Here is a 16,726-nt window from a genome sequence, read left to right as displayed (position 1 = left end):
AAAGTTCCAAATAGTGTCATGTATGTAATATGTGGCACTTAGCTTTATGTATCCAGCTATTGACCTATAGCATTAAGGCTTGTGAGTTGGATCCTCGTACATCTCTGTCTATTAATACTTAGGGTTATATTTATGAAGTAAGTCAGGGTTTACACTGAATGATATTTAATGGGGTTCAACACACCCAAATGTTGTTTATGAATTCCTTGGATTCATGTGTTCTTTACTTTCAGCAATGACGTACTAACAATTATTTTAAACAACATTGACTGTGGCCAAACAAGAGATGTGTACTCCAGATATCCACATTTGTTCTTATAAAAAAAATGTATCTTATTATTATTATTATTATTATTATTATTATTATTATTATATTACAATAATATAAATATTATTGTAATGAAGCCAACATTTTTAGACCATTAGAAAAATATGTTTTTCAAGTGAAAAAGATTGCTGTATTATTTTGACATTTACAGTAGCTACACATTCATGAAATTGGCCAGAGGACTCTTAGTGTATAATACTCCAAAATGTATTTAAAAATTATGTATTTAAAAATATATTTACTATATTTTACAGATGTCATTTTTAAATAAATGTTGGAGTATTATACACTAAAAGACCTTTGGCCAATTTGTTGGGTGCTTCTGGTACAGGGGGTGTTTCAGTCCAGGATTGATCCATATACAGAAAATCTGCTTATGGCCTGTGTATTCATCATCTTTACTGATCCACCAAAATGAAAAGTTCTGTGATGTAGGAATCTGTAATGTTCCTAGAAAAACATGACCTCCTTTTGGATTTTCAACAGTTTGATATTCATATGGGTTTATGTACTATTAATGTCACACCTTGAGTGCCTTCCAGACATATTTGAATTTATATACTGTTTATATGTATATATACAGTATATCTTATGGTAAATCAAAGTGCTACTTTAGTATATATAAATAGACACTTATACATTTGTAGAGAGATTATGTATTAGGCTTTACAAAATAGTTTTTTATGGGCGGTATTCAATTGTTTTCGCAGTCCTGGATCTCCCGTCTAAAGTGACAGGAGATCACGGGGCGCTAATCAATTGATGCCCATTTTTGCGCTGATCGCACCCATAGTGGTTGGGTTTAGCCACGTAAAACGGCTACCTCCGACCAAAGTGCTGGGTGCGTTAGCGAAAAGTTCTGTTTTGGTGCCCAAACAGGACACTTTTCACCCATTTTAGCTCGCACCCCCCTGGGGCTGCGAGCTGAAATGGTGTGCCGGCAGCTGATCGCGCCCGACAAGAGCAACAATTGAATAGCTCCTGTCGGGCGTGTAAGGAGGCAAAACTATTGAAAACCGCCCTTTATGTACTTTGAAAATACTTGAAATTCTAGAGTTACAGTTGTAGCAAATAGCAGTAAGATTTAATATATATTGTACTTTTACTGTAACTACTTGTTTTATCCTCAAATACATGTGTTCCTTTATAATATATGCCTATTAGCAAACAAATATAATTTTAATTACACAGTAAATTTTTTGGGGACGTGAATCTTTATGATGATGGGGAGGAAGGGGCTGGAATAATGGCCTAGGAAGCAGAAGGCTCTGTATTTGTACATTGCACATTAACATGGGGTTCTGCATTTGTACAATGGAGTAGAGGGGCTCTGGATTTATACACTTAGCACGAGAGCTCTACTTTTCCATACTGGACATCAGAATAGTGCATTCATAGTATAGAAGTCATATCTGCACCGCATTGTTGTACTGGATCACACAAGAGACAGGCGTGCTCTGCATTTGTATGTTTTACATTGTAGTGGGCTCTGCATTTGTACACAGACATCATGGGATATTTCAAATGAGAGCTCTCCAGTGTATACTGTTCACCAGACAGTGTTTTGCTTTGACTTTAGTGTTTTATGCTAGTCATCAGGGAAGGCTCTGTTGTGTAGCATAATCAGATTGGATAGTATATTATTGTATCATAGCTGAAATTGTTGAATTTGTCATACTGTACATTTCAATGGCTAACAGAAATCATACCCAGTGTGTGCAAACCACAGATGTGCTTACCTTGGCATTTAGGACATGGACTGGCATCCGTCTGTCCTGTTGTTGGCCTTATCTAAAACTGACTTTAAACCTAAATATGTGTAATTTTTATTTTATTATAAATCTAGAAATGACGTAAGTCCACAATCCTTCATAAATGTAAATTGTGGTGTAGAAGCTTGTGTTCCCTTTACACATTTCCAACACCAGCCTAAGGCAATCCGTTTCAAGGTTAGATATATTCTAGCTGTGATTCAACTTCTGGGGTCTCAAATGGAAAAGGGAAATTGTCAGCAGTTAGAAAATTGGTTGATAATTAGTATTTCTTAGCTGCCAGGTATGAATAAATTGAATCAGGAATCAGCTGAAGCTGCTTGGTCTCCTGTACCTTGTACACACAAAGGACAAAGGCAAACATCTTCTTTCTGCTTTGCACACAAGGGTCTACACTGGGGAAATCGATACAGCAATGTGCATGGTGAATACATTTTTATGGGCTATATTATGTACTTTGATATAACAGTAATGCTTTCTATGTTTGCTGTGAAACCTCATTGATAAACTGAAACATTAACAATTTCTCAGTAAAGCATTTACCTAATACTTACATTGATTTTTAAGAACATTCAGCTAGAATGGATTTTACTGCACTAATTGACATGGTATTTTTTATCCCCCTGGGATCTTACTCAATGACACAGATCTATGTGCACCCCTACTGCTTTCCCAATATCTCTACTCCATGCCGAGCCACACTCACTCCTCTTCCTACAGCTTTGCCCTTTTCCCACAGTGTAAGCTGTCTCAAGCAGGACGTCATCTCCTTTTGTCCCTGCATTATGTATGCTTTGCCCACTATTTGACACTGCAACACATAAAATGAACAACAATGGGGCTGATTCAGCACAGGATGAAATTGCAAAGCCGTACACAAGCAGCATTGCAAATCCGTCCTAATGTGCAAATGCAGCAGGAGGTGTCTGCCATCCCCTGCTGCATCTGCGATCCCAGCACTGTGACCATAGTCAGCCAGCTGAGTAAAGGAGCCTATCCATTAGCATATAAATTGAATGATAGCACAATATATCGTTCAATCGCTCAATTTATCTGCTATGGATAGGCCCTGAATGATGACAGTTGCGCACTCCCGCGGCCGATAAATTTAATCTTTCATCTCTCCAACATGTTGGTGAATTATCGCATATTGCTGCCAGATATTAGAAATATCTGGCAGTTTATATGCGGTAAACGACGAACGACGAATGATATTAGTAGCAGCTACAGAGCACTGCAGAGAAAAAAATCCACTCCCTAAATGATGTCATGCCATATCGTTCATTGTTCGTCTTTTGCCAAAATCTGTTATGTACATGACAGATATCTTTCAGCACAGCCACCGGAATTTTCAATAGATATCTTTTGTCTTTCATCTTTCAGAAAAACATCTGCTAATGGATAGGCCCCTTAAGCCTCAGCTTCCGTCGGATGGCTGGTTTGTGAGGCCAGGAAACTGTGTCCCCGCACCCCCCCGAAAATGCTTCTGCCTGTCCATTAGGCAGAGGTATAGCACGGCTGCATGCGCAGAACGGGTCCTGTGCACTCGCAGATTGTCCGATAGCGTGCAATGCTGAATCAGCCCCAATAATAAGAAATTGTAGTCAATCAATCAGATGTTTGTTTCTATTTTAAAACCTGTAGAAGGGAAACAACAGCTATAATCTGATTGACTGCTATGTTTTCACAATACTTGTGCAATTTAAACCATGTTATTAATTCCCTCAAAGTTTCTGTATGTAAGGTTCATTTTTGCATTGTTATTGTGCTGCTTGGAGGTATCACTAAGGTATGCAGTCATTCTGTCAACATTCAGCATGTCAACACCAGAATGTTGACTTGATCTGAATATCGACATTGACAAAATGACATTCACATTGTCTACATGGACGTAATATCTCCTTGGTCATAATGTTGACAGGCAGAATATCAACAGTTTATTTAAGGGCCTAGGGTTAAAGTTAGGCTGCTGTTAGTGTTAGGTTATGGTTAGGCTTAGGTTAGGGTAGGTTACGGTTAGGATTATTAGAGTTAAGATTAGGCTGCAGTTACGGGTTAGCTGCAGTTAGGGTTAAATCTAGGCTGCAATTAAGGTTATGGTTATGGTTAGGCTTCGATTAGGGTTAGAGTTAGGGCTACAATCACCTGAAAAAAAATGCAATTTCACAATGCTAACCTGTAGACATTCACAATGTCGACATTCTAGCAATGTCAACATGATGTCAATGTCAACATTTAACATGTCAACATAATGTCCATCATGTTCACATTCTGGTGATAAAAGGCCCAGTGTTCTGGTGCAGTCTGAACCAGGGAGCCCTCTAAAACGAGCAAGTACCAGCACAGCTGCCTGTTTAGTGGGTAGTAGATTTTCTACTTGGGAATGCAGTGATATCATCACACAGTGCTCTGGAATAAAAAAGCTACATAGAGCTGCTGACCAGACTGTGCTTCTGCGGATGAAAAAAGAGAAAAATTAAACAATCAGCCCTAAGCTTGTATAGCACATTGTGCTTACAGAGCGGACTCCACAGCTCCTGGGCCCTAATGCTCTCACTACTGCCTCTACTGCTCTTGCTACAGAACTGATGGTGTATTTAATGAGGCACCCTAATTAAGTAATATAGTATGTCACCATAGGATTTGATGTAGGTGACAAGTGACATCGTTCATTTTTAAGATATTAAAACAAATGAATTAAAACATGCAACTGTAACATTATAGTTTTATAGAGCTATAATAGCGTTTAATGAATTTTCTGCTGTCCGGAATACTAAGAATGAATGTAAGCAGAGACACAAAAGGCAGATGGTCTCAATCACCAGACAATTTCTTGTCTTAATGGCATACTACACAATAGGTGCAGATTACAAAGGATTCGCTTGCATATTAATCACTTTCGAAGCAATCATCCTCTATTCAGAAGTGAAAGCCATAATTAACTAAACTTCAATTTAAGTGACACTTACTGTATCATAAACACCAACTAATCTATGCTTATGAGTATAGAAAATGGCCTTCACAGTCTGCCATATAGAAGTATCTATTAGTCATTTTTTATTAAAGTAATGCTACAGTTGTCAACGCAGAGTTAGTATATTTATTTATTTATTAACAGTTTCTTATATAGCGCAGCGTATTCAATTGCACTTATCATATTCTGTTGCATATTACTGGGGAATATTTATTTGAGCGTGAATAAGAGTATATATCACACAGTATCTATTGACTAGAGGTACACAAATACATACGTATTCTAACTGTGACCACCATAGGCTGTGGTCAGAAGCTGAGAGGAGCGGCACAACATAAAGCTGCTGTAAAGCAGTAGTCTGCAGGAATCTATGACCTGCACACTTTCTTTGTTCTAAGGAATGGGATCGCCACTTAGCAGCAGCAGGTGGGGTGGGGAGCAAGCCTCCAGATTACAACTTACCAGCTGCCTCCTGATGAACTAAATGATTTGCTTATGAATTTATGGCAGCAACACAACCATATATCTCTTCCTTTCTCACATGCAGCCAGAAAAGTCCTGGAAGTGACATTGGTAAGCTGTCCAGAACTGGCAGACTCCAAGTGTTTGAACATTGGCTTTTATTTACAGTGGGAGTCAAAGTAGGCAACTAAACATGTTTCTACCATAAGGATTGAGCTAATTACCATCTAAAATGGAATGGAATAATTGTGGAATTACAACAAAACAAGTTAATAAATAAATATATACTTGGATGGATTACTATGGTATTGGTTTGTATAACATTCCTATTAATTGATTTCTTAGTGACCACTGTGCCAATATCTTGTGTTATTATTAACAGTGTTCATCATACACTCAGGCACTACAATATATTGATGTTTCACTTAATAAACAGGTCATATATTTGGTCTAAATCTAAAAAGAAGTATCCAACATTCTTATTTCACTGGCTTCTCTTATTTCTTCCAGCAATAAGTTGTCAAATATTTTGGAAGTCACAACATTTGTACTGTACATACTATTTGAATATATAAAGTATACAATACAGTATACAATGGCACCTAACATCAAACTAGTGCTACACACCTTGGTTTCCCATGGAAATGTTTAGTGAACCTGAATCAGCCCCTCACTTAAATACTTGCCATATCACATAATTGATTCTTAGTTAGACTTTATGCAGCATTTGTTTTCATTCTTAATGATTGTTATGCTTCTTAACTTTTGGCAGGACAACATGATGATTTAATTTTGAAATAAATAACAACCCAGAAATTGAGAAATTAGTTTTACTAGTTTCCTTAATTCTTTAAGTATTTCCTTTTCATTACTGGAATCCATAATAGTACACAAGCCCAAGAAATGTTTAGAAAGGTAAATCAGCCAGAAAATATATTTATATATTCTATTTGATTTAATGTTGCACTTTGAAAGAAAACGGTGTAACATACATAGACAATATTAGTGGCAATGTGATATCAGTTATCACAAATTTACAATTAATTTTACAAGTTCATAATTACACAAATAAATACAGCACTGTCCCATATTCTGTATTATGTAGCAGTTGTTATAAATAAAATACCTAGAATCTGGGACAAAAGGTCCAAAGGTAACCAGCAATCACTAATTTTATTTGTAATAATAATTAAATTACTGTCTCTACGATGCATATGCAACATTAATAGAGTACTAATATCCTGTGGATTTGCATTGTTAACTGTTAGTAGAGACAAACTAAGATATTCAGCAAGTATCAAGTGCTTATAAATTTCAATGATTTACAGCTAGTAAATAGATTTGTGACTTATGAAAAAATGCAAAACCAGAATAAACAATCAGTATGCAGGGATTCATTACATGGTCTCAGAGTTCATTAACTTCCCTCTTCGTGATATGCCTTTTGTTATTGTATAGCACATTAGTAACAACAATGCATTGTACAGCTGCTTACTGTATGTTACAAATTGGTAGACCAACATTAACATTCTTCAAAATTGTTATGCACAATAGGCTAATGGGGAAAAATGAGGAACAAGGGATGGAGCTAAGTGCAGAAATTTTGACGCTCTTGTCTGTTTTGTTTTGTCCTACAGTGATCTAGGAGGCCTATTTATTAAAATATTTTTGTGATCAGTCCTTCTAAAACATCTGTTTTCAAAGTATTTCCTCTATATTCAAGGATGGTAGTTAATGGACCGCAGTACTGTAGATATCAGATATCTCTGAGATAGTCCCTCTATTTTTGGTTGCAGAAGCAGTCCTCATAGCTATGGGGATTGTGCAAATATCCAATTTTCAAGGTTCAAAAAGCTTAGCTTTTCAGAATCTATCCATAATAATTAATATCTTTGGTGGATCCAGGCTCCAAAATAGCGGCATTTGTTTTTGTTCTCCTACCATGATGGGTTCTAAATAACTGCTAAATTCAAATTAAAAGTTCAGATTCATAGCTCGCAGTTATACATGGAAATTAAAATGTAAATTGTTGCATTTCATGCCGTTTACACATCAAATTTTTTTTTTTTTAAATTTCAATGCAGACATTAAATTTTAAATTAAAAGTTTGAATGCAGTAACATTAAAAATAGCTATTTAACCATGCTCGAATATAGTTTAAGTTTTTAAAATATCTAATATGTAAAATTTGATAATTAACTGCAAATTTAAGTCTTAGAAACACTTTTAAAACCACTTTGAAAAAATTTCAAGCATCTGTAAAGGTGATTCATCCATAATCTTAAAAGGATCCATACAATGAAAACAGAAATGATTTTAATAATTATTTCAGATCCCAAACCACTGATTTATCCAACTGCAGTGGAAGAGTTCTGCTATAGAACTAGTGTTCCTTAGAGATTAACAACATTTTCAAAGCTGTTCTGCAAACTATTTCCATTATATTGCAATAATTTCTGTCGAAGTTTAATGGTATTTAACTATTCTCTCCCTTCATCTTTTCTTGCAGTGGTATAAATAATTATTTGTGCATGGTTTTTTTTAGGTCAGAGCTTCAATGACATGATTACAATACATTATTCTCATTTTCTCTTCCACAAATAAATCTCAAAATAGATGAAAAAAGGGCAAGAATCTAATTTTTTTGCAAACAATTATTATAAAAATAATCTATAAAACTTTATACAGCAATGCTAGAAAATAATTTTAAGACTTGTATTTTATTTTATTCACTTTATTTCTTGTTTTAGCTTTGAATACATGTGCACAGCTCCTTTTATATTAAAATTTTTATGAACCTTCTGTCATTGAACAGTAGAAGATGAACAAGGTTCTGTCAAGATGTTATTTGCCTTACATCCAATTTATGTCTTTGCCTACAGTGATAAAGATATGACTAATGTTTAAAAATGATTTTTAAATATATGAAAATACTGTAAACAGTTCCAATAAGGGTATCTGTAATTTAAAATTTTAATACTGTTACCTTTTTCATTTGCAAAAAAAACCTATGTGCACATTTTGTTTTTACAAACATTATTTCCCATCTAAATATAGTTCTATGAGACATGCAACTAAAGAATGAACAACATTTAATTAAGATGTATTTCATGACCTATCAGGCATTAATGCTTCAATTTTCTTATCAATCCTTTCTCAGGCATAACACAAATTATACATTGTCAGAGACCTTGCCCACAATTTCCATCCTTTCATCCAATAAGTATTCTAATAGTGATCTGGCTTTCAGTCGTGGTTTCTGGAGTGGCCTATATGTCATTGTTTTCTATGTCAAGCTTGACATTAGTATAATGAGCATGTGGATCAGATAAAGCTGTGTTTGCAACTGCAGATTCCCTCTAGTCAGGCATAAAATTAGATGTAGTTGTGGCTTCTGGGTAACCGCATGATACAGTGCTTTGGTTTAAATGGATCCTTTTGGCCATGGTTCATTCAACTCTATTGCCCTTCTTCACTGACCTGTTAAGGTGAACTATATATTGCTCAACAAGTGTAGAAAAAGTTGTCCTTTTTAAGTACAGCTAAATTTTTACATTAAACATTTATACAAAATATGGACTGTGGAGTGAATATCTATCTATCTATCTATCTATCTATCTATCTATCTATCTATATATCTATCTATCTATCTCAATCTCTATCTATCTCTCTATCTTGGATAGGCCTTTAGTTTTAATATATTTGCCCATTATGGCCCAACTACACATCACCTAGTCCCCAGTGCATAATCTAAGTTGTAGCCCATCTCACCAACATGCAACAGACCAACTCCTTCCTTTCCTCCCTTTAGATTATAATAGGACATAGAATTATCCATAATAGATATCCCTATTCAGCCTGGAGTCTTAGATATAATATAGCCTGTACTTAAGCATGTCATGCTGAAGAACATGCAGTTAACCATCTCACTACTGATCCTCCATTGCTCAGATTTTAATACTTGTTCAATTTTCTATATATATATATATATATATATATATATATATATATGTGTGTGCAAAGGTAGATTACAGCGCCAATTTAATACAGAGCCTTGTAAATAGCACTTGTGAGTCACCCCATATGTTTCCCTACTATTTCTATACAATAATGATATGTATGTATAAAGCAGACCCCAATAATATGGGTGTCAGCTCAACCAGTAAATAATTTATCAGTGGTAGTCTGTTACATAAGAACAAATGAAAATATTGGAAGTGGGACTGAACGCCTCACCTGCTACTATGAACTTATATATGTATATTTCCAATATCAACCTTATATTCTAAAGTGCTGAGTGAAATACATAAAGTGCTAAGTGTATACAATGCATATAATTCATAAAAGATAAAAACCCCAACCAGGTGACTTAATACTCTCAATGTTTCAAAATATTAATAAAAGTGCAATGTGCAATATGTAAACACTCTTAATATACAATAAATTTGAATGGATAATAATATTGCAATATATATCAGAATTATAAATATGTGAAAAAACAATATTCATAAATAGTATATAAAATATGTGATACTATCTTTATTCAACACAAACGAACTATCCCCATACAGGTAGGATAGTATGCATAAAATTTATAAATAAATATACAGATACAACAATATATTATTTAAAAAAACAAATAAAATGAGGATAATATTTGCTTATCTGATCGTAAAAATTGGTAAATTCATGAAAGGATAGAGAGCAGGAGCATCATGGATGCTCCTGCTCTATACCCTTTCATGAACTTAGCAATTTTACCCTGTAAATGCAATGCTGGCTGCACTAGGAAATTAATCTGTATGATTGTGTCATTCTTTGTACTGAAATCCTTAAAACATGCCTGTCTTTAAGAAAAAAGTAAAATAAAATCAGTAATTTATAATAAACAAGCATGCAATATTTTTCCATGTGTATTTATTGACTAGTCAAATTGTATTAATTTTAAGAAGAGCTGGGCTAAAATCTTTTCTTAAAAAGACAAACAAAAATCTTTATAGTTGACCTGGAAAATTGTCAATGAAATACAATTGTGGAAAACTGAGATGGAAATGGACATTTGAATACTGGTTGGCAGATCAGGAACAGCACTGAGTGCCAGGAGATAACTGCACAGACACATACATAGAATGCTGGGATGCATAACAGGGCCGATTCATGTACATGGTGCAGACAAAGTATTACTATTGTAAAAGTCACATCACTGGTTAGACAACATCTAAAATGTGGGGAAGAGTTTTGGGCACCTCACTGAAAAAAAGACATACTGTAGGAACACTCCAAATAATGGTAAAGGAAGAATTAAATTATACAGGTAGGATACTAAAACTAGGTTTATTTACTCTAGGAAAAAATGCGTCTAAACCTTTCCTACCAAAAACCATACAGAGGACAAGGGGCCTTTCAGAGTTGTATGTATCGCTGCTGTGAAGCCGAAATATGCATCTGAGAAGAAAATACTCCTCCTGCCAGCATTGCAGATCCGAGTGTTGTGCCCAAAAATGCAGTATCGGCTCGCAATCGCGACCATCGCAGTCAATACCTATCTGAGCAAGCCTCAGCTTACTCAGAATGGCCACTGGAACTGCTCAGGTGGGGATAAAAAATCTGCGTCAGAAGATACAGACCCTGGCCTCAACACACCTACATTTTTGTAGAACTGTCAACATTGTTGCCCCGCCTCCAAACAACTGCAGCATGTCAGTTATGCTGAGGCTTAGGGGACACAGCGAGCGATCTCGCAAGTCCCATTCTGGGCTTGCGTACAAGTCTTAATCATGCCTTAGGAGTCATCAGGGAGGCGGTTTCACTGTCAGAATTAGTATTGATTGTTTACTGTAAGGGGGATGAAGGTGTGGAATTCCATCACACAGGTGAGGTGGTGATAGCAAATTCAATGACATAATTTTAAAATTAATCTGTGGTGAAAATAAGTACAGAACATTATGGGGGTGTATAATCCAATGTATCCAACTACTATCACAGATGGTGTAATGGTTAGCATTACTACCTCACAGCACTGAGGTCGTGGGGGACAAGTCCCACTACGGCCCAAATTGTGTGTAGTTTATATATTCTCCCTGTGCTTGCGTGGGCTTCCTCCGGGTACACCGGTTTCCTCCCACACTCCAAAAATATACTGGTAGGTTAATTGGCTCCTAACAAAATTACCCCTTATGTGTGTGAGCATGTGCTAGGGAATATAGATTGTAAGCCTCACAGGGGCAGGGACTGATGTGAATGGCCAAATATTCTCTGTAAAGTCCTGTGGAATATGTTGTGTGCGCTTTATAAATAACTGGTAATAAATAAATTAGGGACAGGAATTAATTGTTTTTCTCCTGCTAAGCTAAATTAAAAACTGTCTCCCTTGTTTTCATTTTTTCTGGATGCAATTAAAATTTATGAAGTTTTTAATGTTGAACTTGATATACCTGTGTCTTTCCCACCTTACAATGATAATGAAACTTGCACATAGTAAACATAGAATAGTTATGAGTTAATTCTAAAATGTGTCTGAGACATTCTACACTGTGTTTAGTGCTATATGCACCTTTGAGTTAGCAGTATATCTCTGTCTTTGCAACCCTTAGCAACCATGGGTCTGATGCAGAGGGGTACTATGCGAGTTTGCATAGCAATAATGAGGCATTCACAGAAAAGTGGCTGTACACATATGCGTCCATGGAGATTTGCTATTTTTTGACACTTACCTGCTTGTGCATGGTGGTGTTCTAGGGCATGCAGGGGCATGTTTGCATAATTGGGAACACATGCAGACCAGATAAAACACTCATCTACTCATGGGAAAGTTACATCATTTGCGGGTGGTGTAAATAGAGGATAATGAGTCCCCAGCACCAGTGGCGTAACTAGGGTATTTGGAGCCCAGGGCAAATTTAAAAATGGAGCCCCTCCCACTATGTGCGCGCGACGTGAAAAATGGGCGTGGTCGCTTGAAAATGGGGTGTGTCAACATGACACACCCTTTTATTATCACTCTGAACATTCCTTTCCATATGCACCTTAACCCCAGTAGTGCCCCTTATACAGTACCCCCAGTATGCAATTTCCCAAATTGTGGTCACTCTTATGCAGGCCCATAGTAGTTCCCCTTATACAGTATCCCCAGTAGTGATCCTCTTATGCAGTCCCCCATTAGTTCCCCTTATACAGTACCCCTAGTAGTGGTCCCCCTTATGCAGCCCCTCATTAGTTCACCCTATTCATTGCACCCAGTAGTGGTCTCCCTTATATAGTGCCCCCAGTAGCCGTCCCCCCAGTAGTGGTACCCCCTTATGCAGTGCCCTTTATATAGTGCCCTCAGTAGTAGTCCCCCCTATGCAGTGCCCCCAGTAGTGATACCCCCTATGCAGTGCCCTTTATATAGTGCCCCCAGCAGTAGTCCCCCAGTAGTGGTCCCCCTTATGCAGGCCCCCAATAGTGGTCCCCCTTATGCAGGCCCCCAGTAGTGGTCCCTCTTATGCAGGCCCCCAGCAGTGACTCCCCCTATCCAGTGCCCCTTATACAGTGTCCCCTGTAGTGGTCCTCCCTATTTAGAACCCTCAGTAGTGGTCCCCCCAGTGCAGTGCCCCTTGTGCCCATAGTAGTAAGCCACTTATATACTGCCCCCAGCAGTAGTCCATCCCCATGCAGTGCCCCCAGTAGAGGTCCCTCTTATGCAGGCCCTCAGTAGTGATCCCCCTATCCAGTGCCCTTATAAAGTGCCCCCTGTAGTAGTCCCCTAGTAGTAAGCCCCTTATATAGTGTCCCCAGTAGTAGTTTCCCTTGTGCCCCTAGTAGTAAGCCCCTTATATAGTGCCCCCAGCAGTAGTTTCCTTCCCAGTAGTAGTCCCCAGTAGAGGTTCCCCCTCCCGATGCAGTGCCCCCAGTAGTAGCCCCCTCCCAGTTGTAGTCCCCAGTAGTGCCCCACCCCCAATAGAGGTACCCCCCAGCAATGGTGCCCCCCTCTGGAGTGCAGACACGCAAGTAAAAAATAAATTAAAAAAAATACACTTAACCTACGCTCCGGCTCCGGCCACTGCTCCCGCCGCCGCATGACAGTCCTCCCGGGCTGGCGCGCTCTGCATTATGGGAGAGACATCATGCCGTCTCTCCCATTACCCACTAAAAGAGCCGGAAGGCGAAGCTCACGAGTGAGCTCCAGCCCGGCTCTTGCAGTCGGCGCTGCAACAGCCAATGAGAGTCTGTCTGACTCTCATTGGCTGCTGGTTAACACACACATCGCCGCCACGCTGACGGCAATGTGTGTGTTAAACTGCATGGCCTGAGCCCGCCTCCCACCCTCCCCCTGGCACTATTGGGCAAGTGCTCAGGGGGAGGGAAGGGGCTCGGCTGTGCAGCACAGGACTGGTGCTGGGCACAGGGAAGCCTAGCACCGGTCCTATGTAAATATGTAGCGCTGACCGCACACACTGCGGTCGGCGTTACACTGCCTAACTAGGGCGGACAGTGCCGTCCCGCACTGTCGGTCATACAGCGCCCAGGGCACATGCCCTGCTCTGCCTCCCTTAGTTATGCCACTGCCCAGCACTAGTGAACTGTTTGTGATTGGCTGTCTGTGAACAGTTCCCTAAAGTTAATAGGTGGTTTGTTTACAACTAAGGCATGTATTATGCTGTTGTGTGCGTGCTTTAGCAAACTTTTTTTTCCGTACAGTACATGAGCATTTTTATTGATGCCCATTGGTGAATGTGTGGTTTTAAACATGGGTGCAAGTGGGACACCAGCATACCTCCCAACTTTTGAAGACATGGATGCGGGACCTTTCGTGTGCCTGTAGCGCACGTGCCCAAAAAGGGGGCGTGGCTTCCCAAGAAGGAGGCGTGGCTTCCCAAGATGGGTGTGCGGCATCTAGTAAACGGGGCGGAGGCGCGGCAACCCCCATTTACGTTGCTATAGGGGGCGTGCCCAGCACTCTCCCAGATGCTGGGCAGCCCCCCAGGCTCTCCCTGCGCTAGTGAACAGATACCGTGCGATGCACACAGCATCTGTTCACCTTCTGCACACCCGCTGCTCTGCTATGCAGAGCTGCGGGTGTGCTCTCCCCAACTTCCCCCCCACCGCGGGACACTGTGGCCCGCAGGTGGGACAGCGGGACAGTCCCATAAAAATGGGACTGTCCCGCTAAATGCGGGACAGTTGGGAGGTATGCAACAGTATATGTGACATATTTGTTTTAATCATGGGGGTAAGTGAAACGCAAGTGTATGTGACATAATTGTGCCATAAAACAGCTGCTACTAACCAGAACATCTATAGATGCCCCTTTTAATATGTTTGAATTGTGGCTTTTTTTAATGCAAATTGTGCCTATGATTTGTGGCGAAATTATGGCCAATTGTTCTCCATATCTTTCTTCATATAATAAACAAAGACTCTATATTAACACTTGCTTACAAGAAGACGAGTTTCAGGCAGTACATAGCAGCAAGACTGAGAGCTAGACCAAAGTGTATCAAGGCAAAGACTCCAATAATAACTGAGTGGTCTTCATTAGTATAAATTAAAAAAATATTCTGTGTGAGAGTTAAGTTGTTTTAATACTGACTTTTATTTCTTTTCCTGAAAAAAAAAAACAATTAATACATAACAGAGTATTGCACAGTTGCTTGAGTTCACCATGAAATTTCTAATTTGCCATCTCTGCCTCTTTTCCCACGTATGTCTACCACTGGCATGTGACCAGTATCGTGTCTGTTACAAACATAATGTATAGGCAAATGCAGGGGAGGTTTCCGGTTTCCTGGAAACCCCCCTCCCTAGCCCACAGCATGAGGACCACAAATATAAGTAGCATATAATAGTAAAGTTGCATGTTTTTCAAATCCCCTCAGTGCCACAAATGAAATAATTAGCACCACCTGTTGATCTTGTACCAGTCAGTAATGAATATACCTGTGCACTAACTAGGAGATCTGGAACACATGCAGTTAGGGGTGCACTGATATAGACCATCTAGTGTATAGGGTCAATTATTAATACTGTATAATAATACACTATCCAGTACAAAAGTTACCAATCTGTACATCCAAGTCCAGGGCAGTGCACGGTTCTTTTTCTTCCCCCCCCCCCCTTTTGGAATCAAGCATTTGGAAACACCTCTCATGATTCTATTATCCAGCTAAACTAGCAGTTCTCTCTCTCTCTCTCTCTTTATATATATATATATATATATATATATGTAAATATATCTATATAATACATTTGCCTACTGTAGTAACATTTTATCTAAAATAATGCAATAAAGGAATGAGTAAAAGTGGCTCATGAAGCTCTCCCAATATTTTCTATGAGTAAAATATAGGTGAGAAATGGCAAAAAGATTACAAAACATAATTTCTATTTTCAATAAAAAGTGTAAAAAAACCAAATCCTTAGTTGATCATGTAAGACATGAGTGTATTTTGTAGACATAACTGGTCCCTTTCAGACTAGTTGGGTAAAACACATAAATAACTAATTAAAACCTACTTAAATAGATGTATTTCCTCTACTTCCTCAAAATACTGTATTGTATACTTGCTGAGTGTTGATCAGTAAATAACCTCAGTATGAATTGTGTTTTCGTAGTGCCGATCATACACATTGTTAAGAATGAGTAGTCTTCTCTCTTGTACATGGCAATATAAAAAACACGCATTAATTACTAATAAGAACCACCACCCATTTATAGTCATATTTAGTTACCATTTATTCCTATCCAGCAGCCTATATCCATACCTACTCTTAAACATCATCTTAACAATATGAAGTTTTTATAATAATTCTGCAACAGGTTGTCTTACCATATGCCCCTTAGAGTGTTCATATGTATGTAGACCTTTAATAAGCACGCATGCTCCACAGCAATATTCAATGTCTTATTATTTACAGCTACCAATATTTATATTTTGTGTTAAATTAATAGGATGATGTGCCCCTTAAATCAGTCTAAAATAAGTACTGGGGAAGCATCCAACAGGGGCAGAATCCCTCACTAATTTATTTCAGAAAGTAATAAAGATGAAATGTCAAACACAACATTTATGCATTACATTTTGAATAGTATCCTCTGGCCTGAAACCTGACCTTTAAAAATATGTTTCTTCTGTAATAAAAGACCAGTGGAAAAATTGAGCTCTGTATCCTACTTCAGGTGGGTGTATTGTTGCTTCAGTGTGGTGTTTC

The 16,726-nt window shown here is 38.3% G+C and overlaps 1 protein-coding gene across 1 annotated transcript in view; it reads left to right on the top strand.

The window, feature by feature from the left end:
• Nucleotides 1–16,726, top strand: part of EPHA5 (EPH receptor A5) — a 360,920-nt gene that overhangs the window by 131,460 nt on the left and 212,734 nt on the right. The gene's annotated exons all lie outside the window — the stretch shown is intronic.

This window comes from Taudactylus pleione, unplaced genomic scaffold, assembly GCF_031769625.1.
Source record: "Taudactylus pleione unplaced genomic scaffold, aTauple2 ptg001339l, whole genome shotgun sequence".
NCBI classification, from domain to species: domain Eukaryota; kingdom Metazoa; phylum Chordata; class Amphibia; order Anura; family Myobatrachidae; genus Taudactylus; species Taudactylus pleione.
Note: the sequence above shows the minus strand (reverse complement) of the source record. Positions and strands in the feature narration are given on the sequence as shown.